Source organism: Sebastes fasciatus, chromosome 17 (assembly GCF_043250625.1).
Source record: "Sebastes fasciatus isolate fSebFas1 chromosome 17, fSebFas1.pri, whole genome shotgun sequence".
Taxonomy (NCBI): domain Eukaryota; kingdom Metazoa; phylum Chordata; class Actinopteri; order Perciformes; family Sebastidae; genus Sebastes; species Sebastes fasciatus.
Genome location: NC_133811.1, coordinates 6,196,191 through 6,216,474, shown reverse-complemented (window position 1 = coordinate 6,216,474; position 20,284 = coordinate 6,196,191). Strand labels below are relative to the sequence as shown.

The following is a 20,284-nucleotide window of genomic DNA, read 5'->3' as shown; positions in this document are numbered from 1 at the left end:
TAGCATATTTATATATTATATATATTTATATTATATAGCAGGTTTAAGTGCTTTATAAATACTGTTAAACTATCAAAACGCTCAATCCACAGATAAATACACACAGCCAGTATTCAGAAATTGTGCGTTTGAAACAAGCCGTTAGGATTTCTGTCCATTTGTGATGTCACAAATATACAATATTTAGACCATTACACGGTTTTAAACATAAACATTCTAAACGTTTCCCAGTTTATTTCCTGTTGCAGTGTATGTAAATAACATCAGCTGACAGGAAGAAGACATGGACCCAAACTGTTGCCTAGCAACGCAATTCTGTTGAAATGCACTAAAACGGAGCGTTTCAGACAGAGGGTGAATACAGGTCTATTCAGACAGGCAGTATGAGGAAAATAAGAGTTTTTTTAACATTACAGCATGTAAACATGTCCTAGTAGAAACATAAAATACAAGTAGGAACCTGAAAATTAACATGATATGGGACCTTTAAAGATTCTCTAAAAAACTGTATATAGGGCTGCCGCAATTCATCAACGTAATCAACGTCATTGATTACAAAAACGCGTAGATTTGCAAAACGTGCGTCGGCACGTTGCAAGATCGGCTGTGCCCGGTTAAAGCATGCATTCCCCATGTAGAACAAGCTGCAGCTAAAAAAAAACCTCACCCAAGTGTTCTAAGTGTTTCCTCTTAAGTGAGGAAGTATTTTGGACAGAGACCCAACAACGTGGTGCTCTGTAATCTCTCTGCAAATTGGAAACGGCTTATCACTCCATTCTGTTATACATGAAGCCTTCTGAAAGTGAAAGCATCCTGGAGTGCTTGTTCAATATGACGGCGGCGAGACAGCACCTTGTCCTTTTTTACTTTTAGTGCCCACCAAAGCATGATATATTATTACAAGCAGAACGTGTTTCTTAGTAATTGATTTTTCTAAATGTTTCTTTATCTGCACCGCTGGTAACATGGTAACATACTGTGACACCATGCGTCATCTAATGTTGTTGTTGTTGTTCGGCCGTTTTATATTTTCTGTTTACTTTAATAGCCATGTATGAGTGAGAAAAATTATATTTTCCTTGCCCAACAGTGATAAAAAATTTGCCAGTGTTTATCTTAACTACATATTTTGAAATCAATCCATGTCTAGGGCCACAACCAACGATTATTTCCATTGTTGATTAATCTGTTAATTATTTTCTCGATTAATCGATTAGTCGTTTGGTCTATAAAATGTCAGAAAATGGTGAAAAATGTCGGATCAGTGTTTCCCAAAGCCCAAGATGACGTCCTCAAATGTCTTGTTTTGTCCACAACTCAAAGATATTCAGTTTACTGTCACAGAGGAGTAAAGAAACCAAAAAATATTCACATTTAAGAAGCTGGAATCAGAGAATTTAAACTTTTTTTTTTCTTAAAAAATTACTCAAACTGATTATCAGAATAGTTGGTGATTGATTTAATAGTTGACAACTAATTGATTAATTGTTGCAGCTCGATATGAGTGAGGATATTAGGATATAGTGAGATATTTTTGATATTTATTTCGCGATAAATTAATTGTTATATCAATCTGGAATTTAAAAAAATAATCTCTAGAATGATCAATAAATTTGTCGTTGGATTAAAGAATAATTGTTAGATTAATTGATGAAATATAATCGTTAGATGCAGCCCTACTTGTATTTTGGGTCATCTACATTTCTAAAAACCAGGATACGACATTTACATGATCAAACACACAACCAGAACTCTTCAAAAATCCTGGCGATAAGCGGGATACTCAATGTAAACTCATTCATACAGTCTGTGTTACAGAGCATTGAACAGCTTCATGAATACGTCTTTCATTTGGTTCAAATCAAGCAGTGGACTCTTTTATTTAATTTTCCCTGACCTTCATGTCAGATTTTCTGCATGTGTCAAAGTCAGCCGGGGCGAAATATGAAAGACTGACAGCACAGTAATTAACAATCCTGCTGTAATGATCAGAGGTCATTCATAAGAGTCATTGAATTGAAAACATTCTGTAAGGTGTTATTTTTGATCGACAGCACAACACCGCTGAAGCAGTATTGAAGAGATATCTGTTGTAACATCAGAATACCGGAGCAGGTTTCAGAGGCCAGAAGTCAACCAGAAAGACTTTTGTCTCTGCTGGAATCATGTCCTTCCTTTTCTTTTTCTTTACCTGTAACCAAACGCTTGCAAGCTGAACTTCTGAAACTGTCAGTGTGAGTCCTTGAGCTGTGGCTTCAGTTAAAGCGCAGGTCCATTATTTTTTTTATTTTTTATTTTTTTTAGGTTCATATCTTTCTTTAGCTTCCCAGTGGTGCTCCTTATGTATTCAAATCCAAACATTCAAATTTTGGTCAAACTACGTATGTTTTAGCGTCAAAATGCTATTTTCTGAAGCCCTCCTAAAAACCTTTCCCCACGTGACCTGACGTAGATTTCTGCATGATGACGCTGCTACATGTACAGTATATATACATCCTTATAGTCAGTGTATTAACGTTATATACATACTTGCCAACCCACCCAGAAAAATTTGAGTTTCAGAGACTTTGTTTCTTGCATTCTGGAGACTTTTAAAGAATTAAAATAACAAAATATGAAGTATATTGCTACAGCAGTTTTTGTTAAATAGGCCTACTTTTAATTTTACTTTAATTCTCAGGAAAGAAAACTGAATAATTCGTCCCTCTGCCGTGAACTTGTGTGAATCCCTTTTATAAACTAGGCTAATATTCATCAGTTTTCATTCGTTCATTCATTTTTTAAGTATTTCTTTTCTTAATGCGCTCCATTTCTCTCTCTTACTCTCACTCACTGAAGGAACATGTTGAAATAATGAAAAGAGAAAAAAAAGGTGTGAAATAAATCGGGACAAATGCTGGAGAATTGTGACCCCCGGAGGAAACCAGGAGAGGGTAATGAAAAACATGAGTGTCCCGGGAAAATCGGGAGGGTTGGCAAGTATGGTTACATACAGTAACTTAGATGGCAGAGAAGCAGACAGGAGTACTGGCAGGGAAACTAAGCAATGTTCTGCTGTGGACGCCACGTTAGTTCGGATCAGAAAGTCACACAATAACACGAACAAACTAACCGATCGATGCAGCCGTAGACCAGCAACTCCTGTGTTCTGCGAGGTAAAATGACTGTTTTTGTGAATGTAGTCTGGTGGAGACCATGAACGGCTTCAGTTCCCCGTCGGAAAGGGCTGTCTGACCGTGAGGTAAAGCACAGAAAATATTCGAAATATAGCGTACACTTAAAATACTACTAAAGACCGCCTACCCTAAGATCAGAACGCAGGTTTGGAAAGTTTATTTGAAACAAAGCTCAGAAGCTTCACACTTTAAGTCTCCTTGACTCTGCCTCTACAAGAATCTCTAAAGTTTTGTCAGACATGAGGGGGATTATTGGTTAGCTGTGATCTTCAGTTCAAGTTCAAACTCTGGCTGGGTCATTCAAGGACACTCAATCTTGACGCCACTCCAGGTTTACCTTGGCTCGGTGCCTCGGCCACTCGTGTTCTTCCTGTCTGAGGCTGCGTTCACTCTGCAGCAGGGTTTCTTCTAGGGTCTCTCTGTGTTTGGCTCCGTTCATATCCTCATTCCTGACCAGACTCCCTGCCAGTGAGCTCCATTCCCAAAGCATGATGTTGCCACCATGCTCCACAGAAAGGAAGGTGTTATTCAGATGTTGAGTTGTTCTTGGTGTTTCCCACTTGTAATAGTTGTTATTTGGGCCAAAGGTTTTTGTGTTATCAGACCAATAATCTTTTTATAAATGCGGAGTCGTTTAAAGGACCACACCAGTAGTTTGACAATAATGAGTTTCAGTTAGCGGTTAAATAATACCAAAACTTGTTGCTCTAAACGATATCCATAGCATTAATATAGCAGCAAACAACTATTGTCTATGTAAAGATATAGAGGAGTAATGTCTACCTGAGCAGAGAATGAAGTTGCTCCCCCTCTGTATGTGTTGTAATCTGAGTTTCTCCATGCTTTGTTGACATAGTGCTTTTAGTGAACGTTCGTGCATGTGAGCGTGTTCCACCGGCTAGCTCACGGCCGCCGCTCTGTCCTGCTCTAATATGGCGGTTACAGCTTATAACGCCGCCCCGACCGACGGCCCCGTCGTGGAAGCGTAGCACCCACCCTCTGGTTAACACTTCTAATATCTGTCAGCACTGTTGCCGTTGTTAGCACCGTTAGCTATGAGCCGCTGGCTCAGGCGTCGCCATGTTGAGAGCTGTGCGGAGGCAATGGAAAATGCTCCCTATCTCGCATTTAGCACCTTTAAAGCTGCTCTCATCAAAATGTTTCTATTGAAAATGGATCAAATGACTCTGTATGATGTGAAAGATTGCGCTAATATTGGCAATCCCACAGAGAATTATCACAATTATCAAGCTGCACAAAGAACATTAAGTTGAGGCCAACATTAATGTTCTGTGGCGAGCAATAGCATAAGCTAATGTTAGCTAAGAGCTAGCCTTAGGGCAGGGGACAGCAACCTGCGGCTTCGGAGCCACATGCGGCTCTTTAGCCTCTCTTTAGCCTCTCTCCAGTGGCTCCCTGTGGATAAATAACTGTTTTTCGTTTACATTTTTATTTATCATTGTTGTAGGTCTATGGTACAACGGTACGACGGAGTATTAGGGCCACATTGAGGAAAAAAAAAAAATCGGAGAGTTCGAGAATAAAGTCATAGGTTTACGAGAAAAAAAGTCATAGTATTATGAGAATAATGTCATAATATTAGGAGAATAAAGTCATAGGTTTATGAGAAAAAAGTCAGTATTATGAGAATATTATGAAGTAGTAATTTTACTTGCTATTTTCTTTTTTTTCCTTGTAAAGTTATGACTTTATTTTCGTAATATTAGGATTTTTTTTGTTCATAAACCAATGACTTTATTCTCGTAATACTACGCCTTTTTTTCCTCGTAAAGTTATGACTGTATTCTGTAAAAAAAAATTCCCTCAATATGGCCCTAATACTCCGTAGTACATTTGCACTTTGGCCCTCACTGCATTAAACTTACATACTATATATTTATACTATAAACTGTGTTACCTTCATCACAATGTTCAAATGTTTTGCAGCTCCAAATAGAATCTGTTTGTGTTTTTGCCGAAAATGTCTCTTTTGATAGTAAAGGTTGCTGACCCCTGCCTTAGGGCCTGTGTCCGTTGAGCGTTTTTTTTCTGAGCAGCATCTTTTTTCACTTGTTCCCATTGAGGAGAGAGTGTATGCGGCTGCATGCGGCCATCTAGAAAAAAAAGCGCCGCACCCAACGTCTTTTCCTGAGTGCTTCGCCTTTTTTTGTGCAGCCGCTCCAAGCACTTATAGTTGAAAATCGCCGTCGCACCTTTTCAGGCAACCAAGCCCCGCGGGACTCGTCACCATGGTTACCAAGAAAATGGAGGAGAAGCTTGTTTTGGCTGCGTCCGTCTATCCTGAGCTTGATATGTCAGACAGACACTATCTTAACAAAGGCCGAAAAGCCCATTTGTGGGAGCAGATCACTGAACACTGAATGCTGCTGGTGAGTGTTACGGTGTTTGGTCCAGTCGTCCCGCTCTCCTCAAACTTGTTTCCAACAGAAAAAAGCTCTGATAAACCCACTGAACACTACCTGCTCAGCACCAAACAGCAGACAGACCCATTTACAAACTGGTGAACATAGTGGAGCATTTAGCAGCTACAGAGCCAGATATTTTTCTCAGGAATTGGTGGTAGCCAAACTGAGGGGGCGATTTAAATTCTGGTTGCAGGTGGAGGTTGAATGGTTGGCAGCTAAAACACTTTTTCTTTAGCCGCCTGTGAGGCTTGGATCAGTGTAGGAAGGAAATTTGATGGTGAGGTTTAATGGGTTAAATGGCCCTTGTAAGGCGCCAAGCTGCTGACAGTTTCTACATAAAACCTACAAATCTATATAAAAGAATTATGTGTGAATTATTACTTCAAGCGTTCAGCAGTTTGGCTGCATGACATGGAAAGAGTCCTGGAAAAAATAAAAATGAAATAAGGTCTATTCTGCAACAGAAGGTGTCTACAGGTGTCTTGAAAAGTCGTGCTTTAGCAGCAACATGATTCAATGGGAAAATAAATCTGTAAGAATACAGACTCAAGTCTGTTTGAGTTTTTTTTTGGCGATGCTCATTGATGTCATTCCTGTGTTAATCCACTTAAACCTCATCTTTCAAAAGAGACTCAAAAATTGAGCTGACTGTATCTTAAAAGACTAGTTTGGGCAGAGAAATGTCCCACATTCCCGTTGAGTTTATTGATTGAGGTTATTATCAAATCCTGGTTCTTATTCTTGGAATGTTATTTTGAAATACTAAAGAAAACAGTAAGGAAATCGAATTTTTTTGAAAGCAAAAACTATACAAATATTATCTATCTTGCTATACACATTTGAAAGTTCCAGAAAAAATGGTAATGGTAAATAATTAAAGGTCCCATATTATAAAAAGTGCGATTTTCAGGTCTTGTACATTATAAAGCAGGTTTAAGTGATATATAAATACTGTTAAACTATCAAAATGCTCAATATATACACACAGCCCGTATTCAGAAATTGCACGTTTGAAACAAGTTGTTAGGATTTCTGTCCATTTGTGATGTCACAAATATACAATATTTAGACCATTACACAGTTTTAAATGTAAACATTCTAAATGTGTCCCAGTTTATTTCCTGTTGCAGTGGATGTAAATAACATCAGCTGACAGGAAGTAGACATGGACCCAAACTGTTGCCTAGCAACGCAATTCCGTTGCAATTCCATTGAAATGCACTAAAACGGAGCATTCCAGACAACGGGTAAATACAGGTATATTTAGACAGACAGTATGAGGAATATAATGTGTTTTTTGAACATTACAGCATGTAAAACATGTTCTAGTAGAAACACAAAATACAAGCATGAAACTGAAAATGAGCACGATATGAGACCTTTAAGTTTATTTTGCCAAACTGCTATTTTCAAGGTCAAGAATGAGCTTTCAAACTCATGAATGTTTGCCGTTTTCCATTAGTTGTTCTTGTTTTGTTAAGATCAGCATTAGCTTATTGTGACCTTTATACATTTGGGCATTATGATTACAACTGGGGACTTCGCTGTTATACCAGATTTAGTAAACACTTGCATGGACATATTCTTGTACAGTGATTATATTTAGCTGTATCACAGCAGTATTTAGTGAAGCTTTGGCCACCTTTGGCTTCTTTGTTCTTCTCAGTCATAAAATAGCCATAAAATAGTCATAAAATGGTCATAAAAGCGGAACATCATACACAGATTGCTGGAATCAGCAGGACTGACTGTCTCCGGTGGTAGCGATATCTCCACTCTCCATAAATGTCAATAAACCTACTTAGAAATCACAGGTAAAGAGACGCTCATTATACCTACACTGGACATCACCATGTTTAAATGTTTTCGTCCGTAAGTGCTCCGGTAATCGTTGTCTGTACATCAATGGTATACCTCCTGTTTAAATATATACATCCCATAAGAAAATGAAGAATAGGGAAAATTAACATTTTTCATTTGACACAACTAAGGCTCAGAAATTCCCATCAACATTGTTCTTATATTCCTGAAACACAGACACTCTACCCATTTATATACAGTTAGTATATAAGTTGAAAACCTGTGGACATACTTATATACACCTTTTTTTTCGGGCCTTCATTTTGCTTTAATGTGCAACCCGGTCTCACAGGAAGGCGTATGAATAGCACGGACATTCCTCGTGTCATGAGGACGCCTTTTTCACCAACACAGTCATGCAACAGTTTGTAAAATACTCACAAAATTTAATCTAATTGATTTGTGTACATAGACACAAATTTCCCGGGGTTTTTTTGTGACGTTTAGCACGACTTTCAACAACGTATTTTTCTTGAGATTTCTTACAAATGTCCGGCAACACGTGACACACGTGTTAATTTCCACTCCAGTCTTTCTAAAATAAAACTAGTTAAGTTCAGGAAAAGATCGTGGTTTGGTTTAAAATAACTCCGAAAGTGCTTTAACTTAAGTAGAGAAGTTATGTGACAAATAAACAGCGTTGACTTCTGGTTTCACACGAGACATGAACATCGGTCTCCTGGGCGAAAGTCTGGTGTTTTTTGACCCACTCATCCACCCTTACTTCCTCTATGCACGGTGTTCGCCGCTCTTTATACTTCCCGGTTCACAATTACATGGATTACATACGAATTGGTTTCGTGCTGATCGTCAAAAAAAAAAGGTAAATTCGTCAGTATGTACACAAAAAATCCATACATTAAATTTCATGACTATTTCACAAATTGCTGTGCGACTGGGGCATTTTTGTGTCACTTTCACGCAACAAAACTACGGTAACGTCCGTAGTTGGGTCGAGGCAACAAAACCACTTAGTTCGGTTTAGGAAAAACGTCCTGATTGGGCTTTAAATGTGTACGGCAACAACGTAACATAAGTACGGGAAACGCATCACAAACGTCACTAATGTAACTTACCAAACTACGTCACTAGCTCTAAGCGTGGACTAACAGTACAGACGTCATGGTGTACATATGACAACCCAAAAGCAATAGGCGTTTGCATTGCATGCTAAATGCCTTGCGCATTATCGTGGCATTCATACGCCTTTTCGTGCGACCAGGCTGCCGTGTGTGACGAGGCTGCTCTGCAATTTCCCATTGAGATTAATAATGCATCTCTATCTATTTATCTATAATAAACGTTGAGCATAAACTGTCCCAAACCAATAATCATATGATGAATTACCAGGATAAATGGTGAAAAAAAATGGTTTGATCAACACCATGTAGCCATGTTGTTTTGAGTCACACTTCTTCACCCTCCTCTCTCAGCATATCACAGAGCCAGACACTCAGACAGAAGGAAGTAAAACAGATAGCTCGGCAGAGAGGAAGCTGTCAGACTGTGCCCTGGATGCTACACACAGTCTGACTTATTGTCTCTGTTTCTTTGGCGTTGTGTGTAGACTCTCTATGGACCTGTATGATTGTGCAGAAGAACACAGGTTGGCCAACATTCCCTGCATTCTCTTGTTGTTTTTTTTGGCATGAGGTGTACTTGACTCATCCTGTCATTGTACTTTCTCTCTTCCTGTGTCACTTCTTTCTTTTTCTTGTTCCCTATACCGCATGTCAGTCTCTAGTATATGTGAGAGAGTTTCTGTGGTTGTCTGTTTGTGTTCAAATCACTTGAAGAGCAAAGAAAGAAGAATGCTGCCGTTGGTTTATTTTGCAGACTTTATATTTAGATGATTTTAAAAGATATTCTTTGGAGATTAGCTTAATGAAATCAGCAGAGGAAGTATGCGGTCCAACTTGTACTGGCAGTTCCTCGAAAACCTTGAGAATGGATTTAAGAGAGGCCACGTGTTTGTTGTGAGAGGATGAGACGTGGGAACGGCTCACATTGTTGAAACGCTTTCAGAGAGAAATCCCAGGTTTTGTGTCTTCGCAGTGGGATTTTCAGAGAAGACACATTTTGGCTAATTAGATTTACAGACATCTAAGTAATCAGATGAGTCAGCCCTGATTTTAGGAGGAAATGGCTGAGAAGTAAACAAAAGGCTTTAGTGCTTCTGCCGCAGCATGAGACTAAAGCTGATTTTGTCTCATACCTTAACCTTTTTTTTAGTGCAAATAGTCCCAAGTGTGTTGTAGATTTTATGTAAACCCCGTGGTGAAATCTGCCTTGGTGACGAAAATGAAAATCTGTTTTGGTTTAAAATTCAAACATTTGGCACTCGAGCAGAGAGGTTTGCTGGGAATGTGTTAGAAAAAGCTTTGAGCCGGTTTGTTTGTGGTGCGATCGGCTCCTCTCAGATGCAAGTGGTTTTAAAAAGGCCATGACAAAGCAAACAATGACATGTGCTGAACGTACCAAAGCCCATTAATGCTTTTGTGTTCTCAGTATACTGCAGATGCTCAAAATGTATTGACAGCAGATGGATCAGATAGATGTGGTATTTGGCTGCAGCTGTGATTCTGATAATATAACACAGTAAAGCCGCCCACACATGATTAGCGGTAAAATCTTTCTGTGCTGTGCCATTGTTTTCCCACGGGGAGAGCGTGGCCACCCGTCGTCGAAGCGGATGTGCTACCCTTGGCCACCGAGCACCGCACTCAAAGTTAAAATGATTTCAACTTTGACCTTGGTTGCCACTGACCTTTCGTTCCTCGGCCTCTTTCTCAGCGCCCTACCTCGCGGTGAGCAAAGAGCAAATTTCTTATGTGGAGGCAGCTTAATGCGTGCATTGTTACTCCATATAAGTGAAAGATATGCAGCGCAACAACACCCATGTGCAGTACGGAACTCCAAAGTGTTCAATATTCAATAGATAAATAAGACCATTTCCAGATCATGAAATGTAGAAAAATAACATACGTAAAATAATGCCAAATATATAGATTAACTAATAAATAGAGATTATAAAATGTCATTTCATTATTTTTATATGCATAAATGGAGTTTTATCCATCATTATGCATTAATAAAAGCATTATGCTTTTGGGTTGTCGGTCTGTCCAGTCGGTCCATTCTCATGATATCTCAGGAACGTCTGGAATTTCTTCAAATATAGCACAGACGTCCACTTGGACTGAAGGATGAACTGATTAGATTTTGGTGGTAAAAGATCAAAGGTCACTGTGACCTCACTAAACACGTTTTTGGCTATAACTCAATAATTCATATGGTAACTATGACAATTTCACAAAAGTGTCTCATTGGATAAAATTAACTGGTTGGCGAAGAAATACAACCACGAGGCGGTAATTCTAATTGATAATTGTTGTGGCTCGAGAGTTCTTGTCACCAATTCCCGACCCCTCACCCTTTCAGCCAATCATATGCCCCCCAGGCCCCCAGCAGGCTCGCCAACAGTCTTTTATTTTTTTATCTTGACAGAGTTTTGTGTTTTTCTCAGAAAAAATACAATTTAAAAGCAAACCTTTCAGAGTTAACTCTGAATTAACCAGTTAGTGTCTGCTCTTTTCACCTGGATTGCATCCGAAATTCCACACTAACATGCTGTTTAGTACGCTAAAACAGTATGTGAGCTTTTTTTGGTACGTCCGAAACCTTAATATGAAACCAATATTACGCGAATTTGCATGCTATTTCTGTTGAAATATCACACTATGCAACACTGGACACTACGCAAGCAGCGATATCCCACAATGCAATGCAGTAGTAACAACAAAGTTCATAACGGACATTGACGGACAGCTCTGTAACGTCAATAACGCTTCAATTTAAGAGTAAGTATAAGAGTCCACTTTGCTAGACGTACAATAGATTTTAAATTAGTTCAGACTTTATGATTCTCACAAATCGTTGTTTTGGTCACATGAGGTTGGTTACCATGGTTACACGTCTCCAACTGACCAGGAGGCTCTCAGGAAGTGACACGGTAATTACAGTTCAGTGCGTCCGTAAAGATACATACTACTGTACTATATAGTATAGTATATGATTGAGTATGAAGTGCATAGAATGAGATTTAGGGTGCAGACTTTTTTTTCAGTTTGACGCTGAGTAATAATCTCAAATAGCAAGCTAGCTTAGCTCGTTAGCCGGCTAGCTAGGTAGCATGTGCACCCTTTTTAAGATAAATAAAAGGAGAGGTTTAGTTACTGCAGCCTCTAGTTAATGAAAGTGAAATACTTTAAGAACATTTCATAATTAACAGATTTTTAATAATTTCTTAAACAACTCCATAGTTGTATTGGCTCATTTATATATTTTACACAATTTAATAATAATATTTATTTCATAATGTCTTATTTCTTTTTTTATTTATTAAATATTGAACTCATTGGGGCTTCATGCTGCAACGCGGGGTGCATCCCAGTAATTTAACTGCTAACGAAGAGTCAAAATATGAAGTGTGAGTCTTATTTGGAAGTTCAGCAGTGCTCTCTAAACTTACTTAGTCTTCCGAGGTTGACCGTTTTTAATTGGCATTTCGGCAAAACAGCCTGGGACTAATGTGTGTTGTATTTTGGTTGAAAAGAAAAAGTTCTTTGACATTTCTCTGAGAGGGACCCCTGTGGATTGGAAAAGACTGCTGTTGATCACAGAGGTTACTGTGCAGCATACAAATTTAAAGTTCAGTGAGGAGAGCAAACTGCAGCAGTTCCCAGAAAAGCATATACACACGCACACATACACACAAATAAGAGTATGGTAGCCTGACTTAGTGTTTTTCCAATATAAAAGACAGGCGGGGTGCCGATTCACAGATTTTTAGTAGTCTTGTCCAACAACACTTGCCTGATATCAGACAGAGTTGGGCGGATTCAAAGGTCTGAACCCTGGCAAGTCTTGCACCAAACTGACCTTTTATTTCCTCAGTCTGTTATTTGTCCTTCTTCTCTCGTTCACAACTTTCTGGAACGTGTAATTTGGTCCACTTCCCGACACCTTAACCTGAGCACTTCAATAGCCATTAGCTATGGTAGCCTTGTGGTGCAAAACCAAACCAGCATTTGGAAATTACTTCAAAAAGCTAAAGTACAAAATGACAAAGTAGAAGAACAACTCATATAAAAGATGAGTCAACAATGTGACAACATAGTATTGTGTTAGTGGAAAGTATGTCCAGTGTGACCCTGGTGGCTATAAGCTTAATTTGTTACACATTAAGTAGCCTACACTATCTTCTTTTATTACATCGCTACACTACGGTCTGTTATTTCTTTATAGCAGACCGTTGCTATGGGCGCAGTTCTGATCTTGGACTCTGGAGGACTGTCAAATTATTGATTTCTTAAGTAAGTAGCTGTGTAATAAGCGGGATAATGTACAGCTAGTGGGTCATTGTTGTGAAATAAACCCCGACGGGGTGATGTGGTGGATCCCGACGCAGGACAGGACAGCATGAATTACATGGGTGCAATGGATAACGCTAGTCCCAAACGGGGCTATCGAATGAATGACGTTAGCAAGAAGCTTTCGTTTAGCTGCCTTTAGTGAGCAATTACTACTGTCTAATCTTTCGTAGATCTTTGTTTTGCGAACATCCCTGATTCCAAGCTGTTCTGCAATCACCTGCCACTATCTACCTTTAAATTCCGCATCTCTGTGTTCTTTTATTTCTTTATTGTAAAGGGCTTTGCGCCGGTAGACAAAGTGAATGTTTATCTGATGCTATTTTGGATGATGACGTTTGCATGGACGGTGGCTCCGAGAGGTCAAACAACCCACTTTTGGCTTTTGGCGGATGCAAAAAAACGCAGAAAATCGAACCTGTTCCGAAAACTTTAATGACAGACGAAAGTTTCGGAGTTGGTGTGTAAATGTGATTGACACAATGTTTTGAGGTTGTATTTATTTTTAAATGTGCGGAGACCTTAACACGTTAAAATCCAGAGAAGCTTAGTTCAAAGAGCATCTTATAACGCATAGCTCCATCTGTTTCTTCTTTTTACTTATAAACCAAAATCAAATAGATCCAGCTGATAAAAAGTTAATTGTTGTTCACAACCTGCTTTGTGTTGCTTGAGTTTTGAACTCAGATTATTTCCTATTTTATACTACTACTACTATCAGTAGTGGAAGTTATGTCACAGATCTCTCCTAAGTAGAGAGAGTTTTTTTATGCTAAGCTTAACTATAGTTTAACTGGAATCAAGGGAAACAGCCGGCCTGGCTCTGGTTGTGTCTCTGGTTGTAGTGCTGGTTTCCTGATGACCTCATTGTACCAACTGCAGATTGGAAAGATGGCTCTCTGTTGTTCGCCAAGAAATAGTTCTTGCATTACATTTATTCTTTGTGTGTATGGATTAAACAACATACAACAGGATCTTTAGAGGTGGAAGGTGCATGTAGGGCTGGGCGATATGGCCTAAAAATAATATTGCGATATTTTTAGGCTATATCGCGATACACGATATTTATCCCGATATTTTCAAATATCCTCTAAGCACTTCATAAATGCTCGATTTGACCCTTTGATGTCCCTGCAGCAAATGTCTGCATTAAAACCTTCTTAAGTGTAAAGTGACTTCTTGTTAGGTTTACCAGTAAGCTGTTATAACATTGCTGATAATAAAAAATATTATTTTCCCAGTAGTGTAGAAAGCATCCTTTTAAACCTTTGCATGATTATCTCGCCTGCGTGATCGAACGGGAAGAAGCTTGTTTGAAAGCAATTACTCTTCAACTCCCAGTTGTCGATGTGATGTACAGTGATACTCAGCCAGGTATGGCGCACACGTTCTGCTGGACGTTCAGATCGGTAGTTGTGGAGATGTGGGTCACCTCTGATGGCTGGTTGGCCAACTTTTCTCTCACTGAAATGTAGAACTCCAGTAGAGCTTTCTCCGCAAAAAAAATTGCGACCAAGCGGTTCATATTTTCGAATCAAGTTTCTTAATGAGCCTTTTGAATTCGGGCTTTTCAACTACGCTAACCGTCGTTGCGATGTAGTTGTTTACAGCTGCTGTGATTTCTTTGCATTTTGCACTTTTTTTGTCATATGGAATTGCTTTGGAAAGCGAGGAAGCCAGAGTCATTTGCTGGTTCTGGTTGCTTTAGTCGTGTCTTTCGCTTTCTCCGGGCTCCGTCCTTCTCTCTTTGCTACTTTCCTCCAGACCAAAACATGCCGGCCGCATACGTCACACACACTCGCCCAGCAGAGAGGTCTGGACGGGGGCGGAGTCTGTGATGTGTGTGTCTGTGAGAGGGAGCCGCCGGAGGGAGAGAAGGAAATGCCAAAGCGAGTCTCATGCCGGCGGGGTGGCTTAAAAACATTACACGACAATTAGTAGTGATGTTTTCGCGATATAGTAATTTTATACACCGCACGTGGGACAAGCCGCGATACATCGACTATATTCGATGTATCGCCCACCCCCTAGTCGCATGTTGAGCTTCGGACAGAGCCAGGCTAGCTGTTTGCACCTGCTTCCAGTCTTTATGTTAAACTAGAAGAAGAAGAAGAAGAATTATTGATCCCCGAGGGGAAATTTGATTTTTTCCACTGTTAATATACACATTACACACTGGCCCTAAATACACAACCACTATACATGCATTGCTCAAGGGCACCTCGGCAGTGCCCAAGAGGCAAACTGGCATCTCTCCAGCCACCAGTTCACACTCAGTACTTGGTCCATGCGGGGACTTGAACCGGCGACCCTCCGGTTCCCATGCCAAGTCCCTATGGACTGAGCTACTGCCACCCCAAACTAGGTTAACCATGTCATGTTCCCAGCTCTGTACTCTCAAATAAATAAGCAAATTTCCCCCAAAGTGCTTAACTATCCCTTTAGCAAATGGTATAATACGTGCCATCTGTCTAGTTTCCTTGTGAGAATTCTCTTATTTGATGGAGACTGTCCAAGCTGAGCACTTTCAAAGTTTTCATTAGTAATATCCACCATACCGCCACCGTAATTGTGGATCTGGGAAAACAGGAGAAAAAAACAATTAGAAACAAATCATTTGCACATGCAAGTTTTGGATGGAATGTGTACTGTTTGAATATGGCACAATTAATAATAACCTTTTGTAATTATTACAAATAACAGGAGAACCCCCAACTAATAATGTACAAGTAGGTTTCCTGGTGATTAAAGTAATCTGTGATTACTGTGCAGTAATCATTAGACAAACAGCTTAAGTGACTCTTTCAACATTGTTGTTGCTCTTGGCAGCTACACGACTTCCCCCCCCCCCCCCCCCCCCTAAGATAACTGTAACTGAATGGAACCACATTTGTTTTAAAAAATAACAATTGTCTATATAATCCATTTGCGTCATCCATGTCACTTGCTGCGAACATAATGATCCTAATTTAACCCCGGACAGACTCAGTAGTATTATGGCTCCGAATGGACTCTCTTTGACATTGTATTTCTATTTCCTATGTCCTTATCAAATGTTCTTGGATGCTGAGATAAGTATTGACAAAGTGTTGACTCTTTAAAGCCCCGTTCTGTGCAGGACAGCAGATACTCATGTGTGCCATCTTTATGCTGACACATACACCATCCTTCACTGAGCAGGCAACATTTTAACACCGATGTATCATCTATTCAGCGTGTGGTTATCGTTTAACAAACATAGCATTGACTGGTGGTCCTAAGGTAAAACATATATTGAAATGTACTCAGACCACCAAAGCTTTCATGAGACTTGCAGTAAATGAGGTTCTGCATCTGACTGTGCAGTCATCTACAGTACAATAAACTAATGTTGTACCCTTTCTCTCTCTTCTATGTGACTGGATTGTGCTGATCAACCACTGATACCACTACAGGTGAGTTATAATCTCCCTTTATTCCATATTGAATATGACCTGTGTGGGGGATCCTCTCAACTGTACCCAAATTGAGGTTTTAGTCAAATTCTGCTTTTTATTACTGCTTAGTCATTGTTTTAAGTACTGCTGTATTGAACCTCCGTACTATTTTGGTAAAGATAAAAATGTGTCTGTAGCATGTCTGAGTACGGAAAACTGGGTGATGAGACAAAAGCTGGTCAGATTTGTTATCTTGATTGCTTGTTCTTTGATCACATAGTTCCTGATTGTGATCAAAATGTTGGCAGTTAGATTTTATACGGCTGCTTATGTTGAACATTTAACATTGTAGAACTTTTTTTTTCCATTTGTTAAAGGGGCTCTGTACAAGATCCAGAGCATTAATATAGCAGCAAACAACTATTGTCTATGTAAAGATATAGAGGAGTAATGTCTACCTGAGCAGAGAATGAAGTCTTTCTCCCTCTGTGTGTGTTGTAATGAGAGCTCCTCCGTGCTTTGTCGACATAGCGGGCCGCTAGCGTAGCGTCCACCCTCTCCGGTTCCCCCCCCCCCCCAAGGTTAACAGAGCACTGTTTCCGTTGGTTTCACTGTTGGCACCATTGGCTGCGAGCGGCCAGCTCAGTTGTCACCAGGTTGTGAGCCGTGCGGAGGCAATAGAAATGCTCCCAATCTCATATTTAGCACCTTTTAAAGGTAAAACAATAATTTTCTTGGATGTTTTTTATTTTATTTTGTATTTGACAAAGTAAGCTATCAAAAAAGCAGAGGTGTGGACTCGAGTCACAAATCTGGTGAATTTAACTTTATCACCAATGATTTGTGATTGAGGTTAGCACTGTTGCCTCACAGCAAGAGGGTCACAGGTCCAAACCCGGCTTGGGGCCCTTCTGTGTGGAGTTTGCATGTTCTCCCCGTGTTAGCGTGGGTTTTCTCCGGGGTTCTCCGGCTTCCCCCCACAGTCCAAAGATGTGCAGGTTCATTGTTGACTCTAAATTGCCCGTAGGTGTGAATGTGAGCGTGAATGGTCGTCTGTCTCTATGTGTCAGCCATGTGATAGTCTGGCGACTTGTCCAGGGCGTACCCTGCCTTCGCCCAATGTCAGCTGGGATCGGCTCCAGCCGATGACATATTTTATGTCGTAGAACAAAACATTAAAATCTCTTCAGCTGGTGTTAACTGCAGACCTTATTTCAGGCAACTCACTAAAAATCCATTGACTTCCAGATGACTGAACCGGAAGTGCTAAAATACTAACTCATTTCCAGTTTTAAGGACTCATTCCTGTAGCAATCTATGACACACACACGCATGCACAAAGCTAGCAGGATTCAGCACTGTTTAGAAATAGTTAGAAATATGTGCGTGACCGCACTTCCAAGGTCCTTGTAAAACACGTCACGACTGTTTCCAGATTTTAAATCATTTGCAGCGTCTTCCACCACAAAAACACACGCAGCTTTGCTCCCATTACATGTTGCGATTATTAAATAAGGTTGTTTTTGATCTATATCACTCAAAGTATTTCAACATCAGTTTTCAAATGAGGTCTCTAAATCCACATTTCCTGATTCAGAGCAGGATTTCCACAAGACGGTTAACGCAGGGCCCTGTGCGGGTTTACACACTACCTGCGCCTCTAGTTGTGTGGCCTAATGTGATCCTGTTATAATCGGGAGTGGATTTATGTTAGGTATGAGGAGCTTATGAACCCCCTGGCAGTCAGTGTGGAGCTGCGCTTGTGTTTTCATGCTTCAGGGAAAGTTGAAAAATGCTCTCAGGCTTGGATGCGGTTGAATTATTCATGGAGATGGAGGGAGAGGAGCTGTAAAAGCCTTCATCTTCACTTTTCTGCCCCTGGCTGTGCGGCTCAGCGGTGCTCTCTCCGAGTGATGGGGTGAGTCTGGGTAAGAAGGCACGTGATTATCCATGTAGGATATCGATACCACATGGACCGGCAGGGGGAGAGCTGGTATGGGGGGTTATATGCTAATGGGGAACACCAATCGCCTTTTTCTTTATAGATTCCCTTCCGGACCGCAAAATGAAATTTCTGGGTTGTTGTTGTCGATCCATATCTAAACATCTGTTTAGTATTTTTGGTTCGCCCACCATGCTGGTAGTCATGTTGACATCATACAGTATGTACTGAAGCTGTCATGGCTGTCAGCAGCTTGTAAAATGAGGAGAGCTATGTAACGCTAGAAGGCATATGGAGACAAACTGTAGCAGTGAACTGCAGCACATTCAGATGAACAAGTTTAACCGCTACTGGAAATATGATAAATACTGTCGTTTACATTTTATGAATGGAAGACACTCAGCAACTGTGATACTTACATCATCATATGTGTTCATGTCCTCGCATGTTCATCGATTTGTTTGAGTTTGAGTTCAAACAAAGTTAAAGGATATGTATGAATGGAGGCACCAACTGACAACATCACATTCATCAAAAAAAAGATAATGGTAATAATAATAATATTAATAAAAATAATGCTCAATAAATAAATAAATGTCATTAAATGTAGCAAAAATAATATAAAAAATAAATGTAGCCATTATTTAATTGATAGAATGTGACCGAAATTGATATTTTTGTTTTAATTTGTTTCTTTATTTATTTATCTTTGTATTAATTTCCATATTTACTCTTCTATTTTTATTTATTTATTTATTTTGTATTAATCTTAACATTAATTAATTTATTGTTGCAAGTTCCTGGCCGTGTATGGGCTTTTAAAAGACGCTCTTGGAAAGTAGGTATTCATCTACATGTCGATTATATATCCGTCGCATTGAAAGAACAGCTGTAGCCTTCTTTATTTAGCACAAAACTATTATGATGATGAGTTCAAGTTATTGATATGAGGTTGATGAATTTAACTTCTGAAACTGACATGAAGCGATCGGCTAGAGAGAGAGGACGTATCAGTCTGTTGGAGTTGTTGAGATGACAGACACAGACTCACACTGACACACTGACAGCTGTTGTTGCCTGTTGGGCTGCAGTTTGCCATGTTGTGATTTGAACATATAATGTATGCTAAATGCAATACCTGTGAGGGTTTCTGGACAATATTTGTCATTGTTTTGTGTTGTTAATTTATTCCAATAATAAATATATACATACATTTGCATAAAGCAGCATATTTGCCCACTCCCATGTTGATAAGAGTATTAAATACTTGACAAATCTCCCTTTAAGGTACATTTTGAACAGATGTGTGATTAATTTGCAATTAATCAAGATTAAATATTTTAATCAATTGACAGCCTAGCCTACTCGGAATATTCCACACTTTTTTTATTCTATAATTACAACCTACACGTCCAAATTGTGGGGTATATAATGAACATTTTATCTCATGCTTGCAGCTTTAAGCTCAAGTCCTGTGTCAGCCGTCCTGTCTTGTGGCTAGCGTGCCTTCACCTTTAAGGGGTGCTGGAATGGGAGCGTTGAGTGTCTGTGGCCGGTTATGTAAGTCTTTGGCTGTGGTGCTCAGAGCTGCGTGGCCCCTGCGCCGTCCTGCTGCCAACAAGCACAGGAGGTTTCATCACCCCGCTGTTTCAAAGGGCCCTCTGGACTCTGGATGTTGTTTAGTGTTGCTCTGTAGTTTGCCTAATTCATTTTCTCTCCTTCTCTCTCCTTTACACCAACCATCTGTCATCCTCTCCGATAGTCTCCATCGTTTAAAACCCTCTGTCTTTTTCCTCATCCGCCCTCTCCTCTTTTGCTGACTCACTCCACTCTCTGAAATTATAATGCACTGAAATAGCTGACTCTCTCTCGCATGGTCTTATTGCACCATTTTGTTTTTATATATCTGCTTCTCCTCTGCGATTCCCTCTCCGCCGAGGTCTTGTCTAACAAGAAGCTGTAAATAAGGATAAGGTGAGGACGACTTCCTCCCACCGGGTTTTTTATTTTAGTTTGTTGCTAAAATGCATCA

The 20,284-nt window shown here is 39.8% G+C and overlaps 1 protein-coding gene across 8 annotated transcripts in view; it reads left to right on the top strand.

Moving 5' to 3' along the window:
* Positions 1 to 20,284, top strand: part of thrb (thyroid hormone receptor beta) — a 134,848-nt gene that overhangs the window by 17,025 nt on the left and 97,539 nt on the right. Inside the window, exon 1 of one of the 8 annotated variants that reach the window (XM_074614155.1) lies at positions 11,273 to 11,322. The exons of 5 other annotated variants lie outside the window; for them this stretch is intronic. The gene's annotated coding sequence lies outside the window, so the exon portion shown is untranslated. Of the gene's footprint in view, positions 1 to 11,272; positions 11,323 to 11,414; positions 11,475 to 16,383; positions 16,405 to 20,284 lie in introns of those variants that run through there. 2 more of the 8 variants (XM_074614152.1, XM_074614156.1) reach the window with 2 other exon arrangements.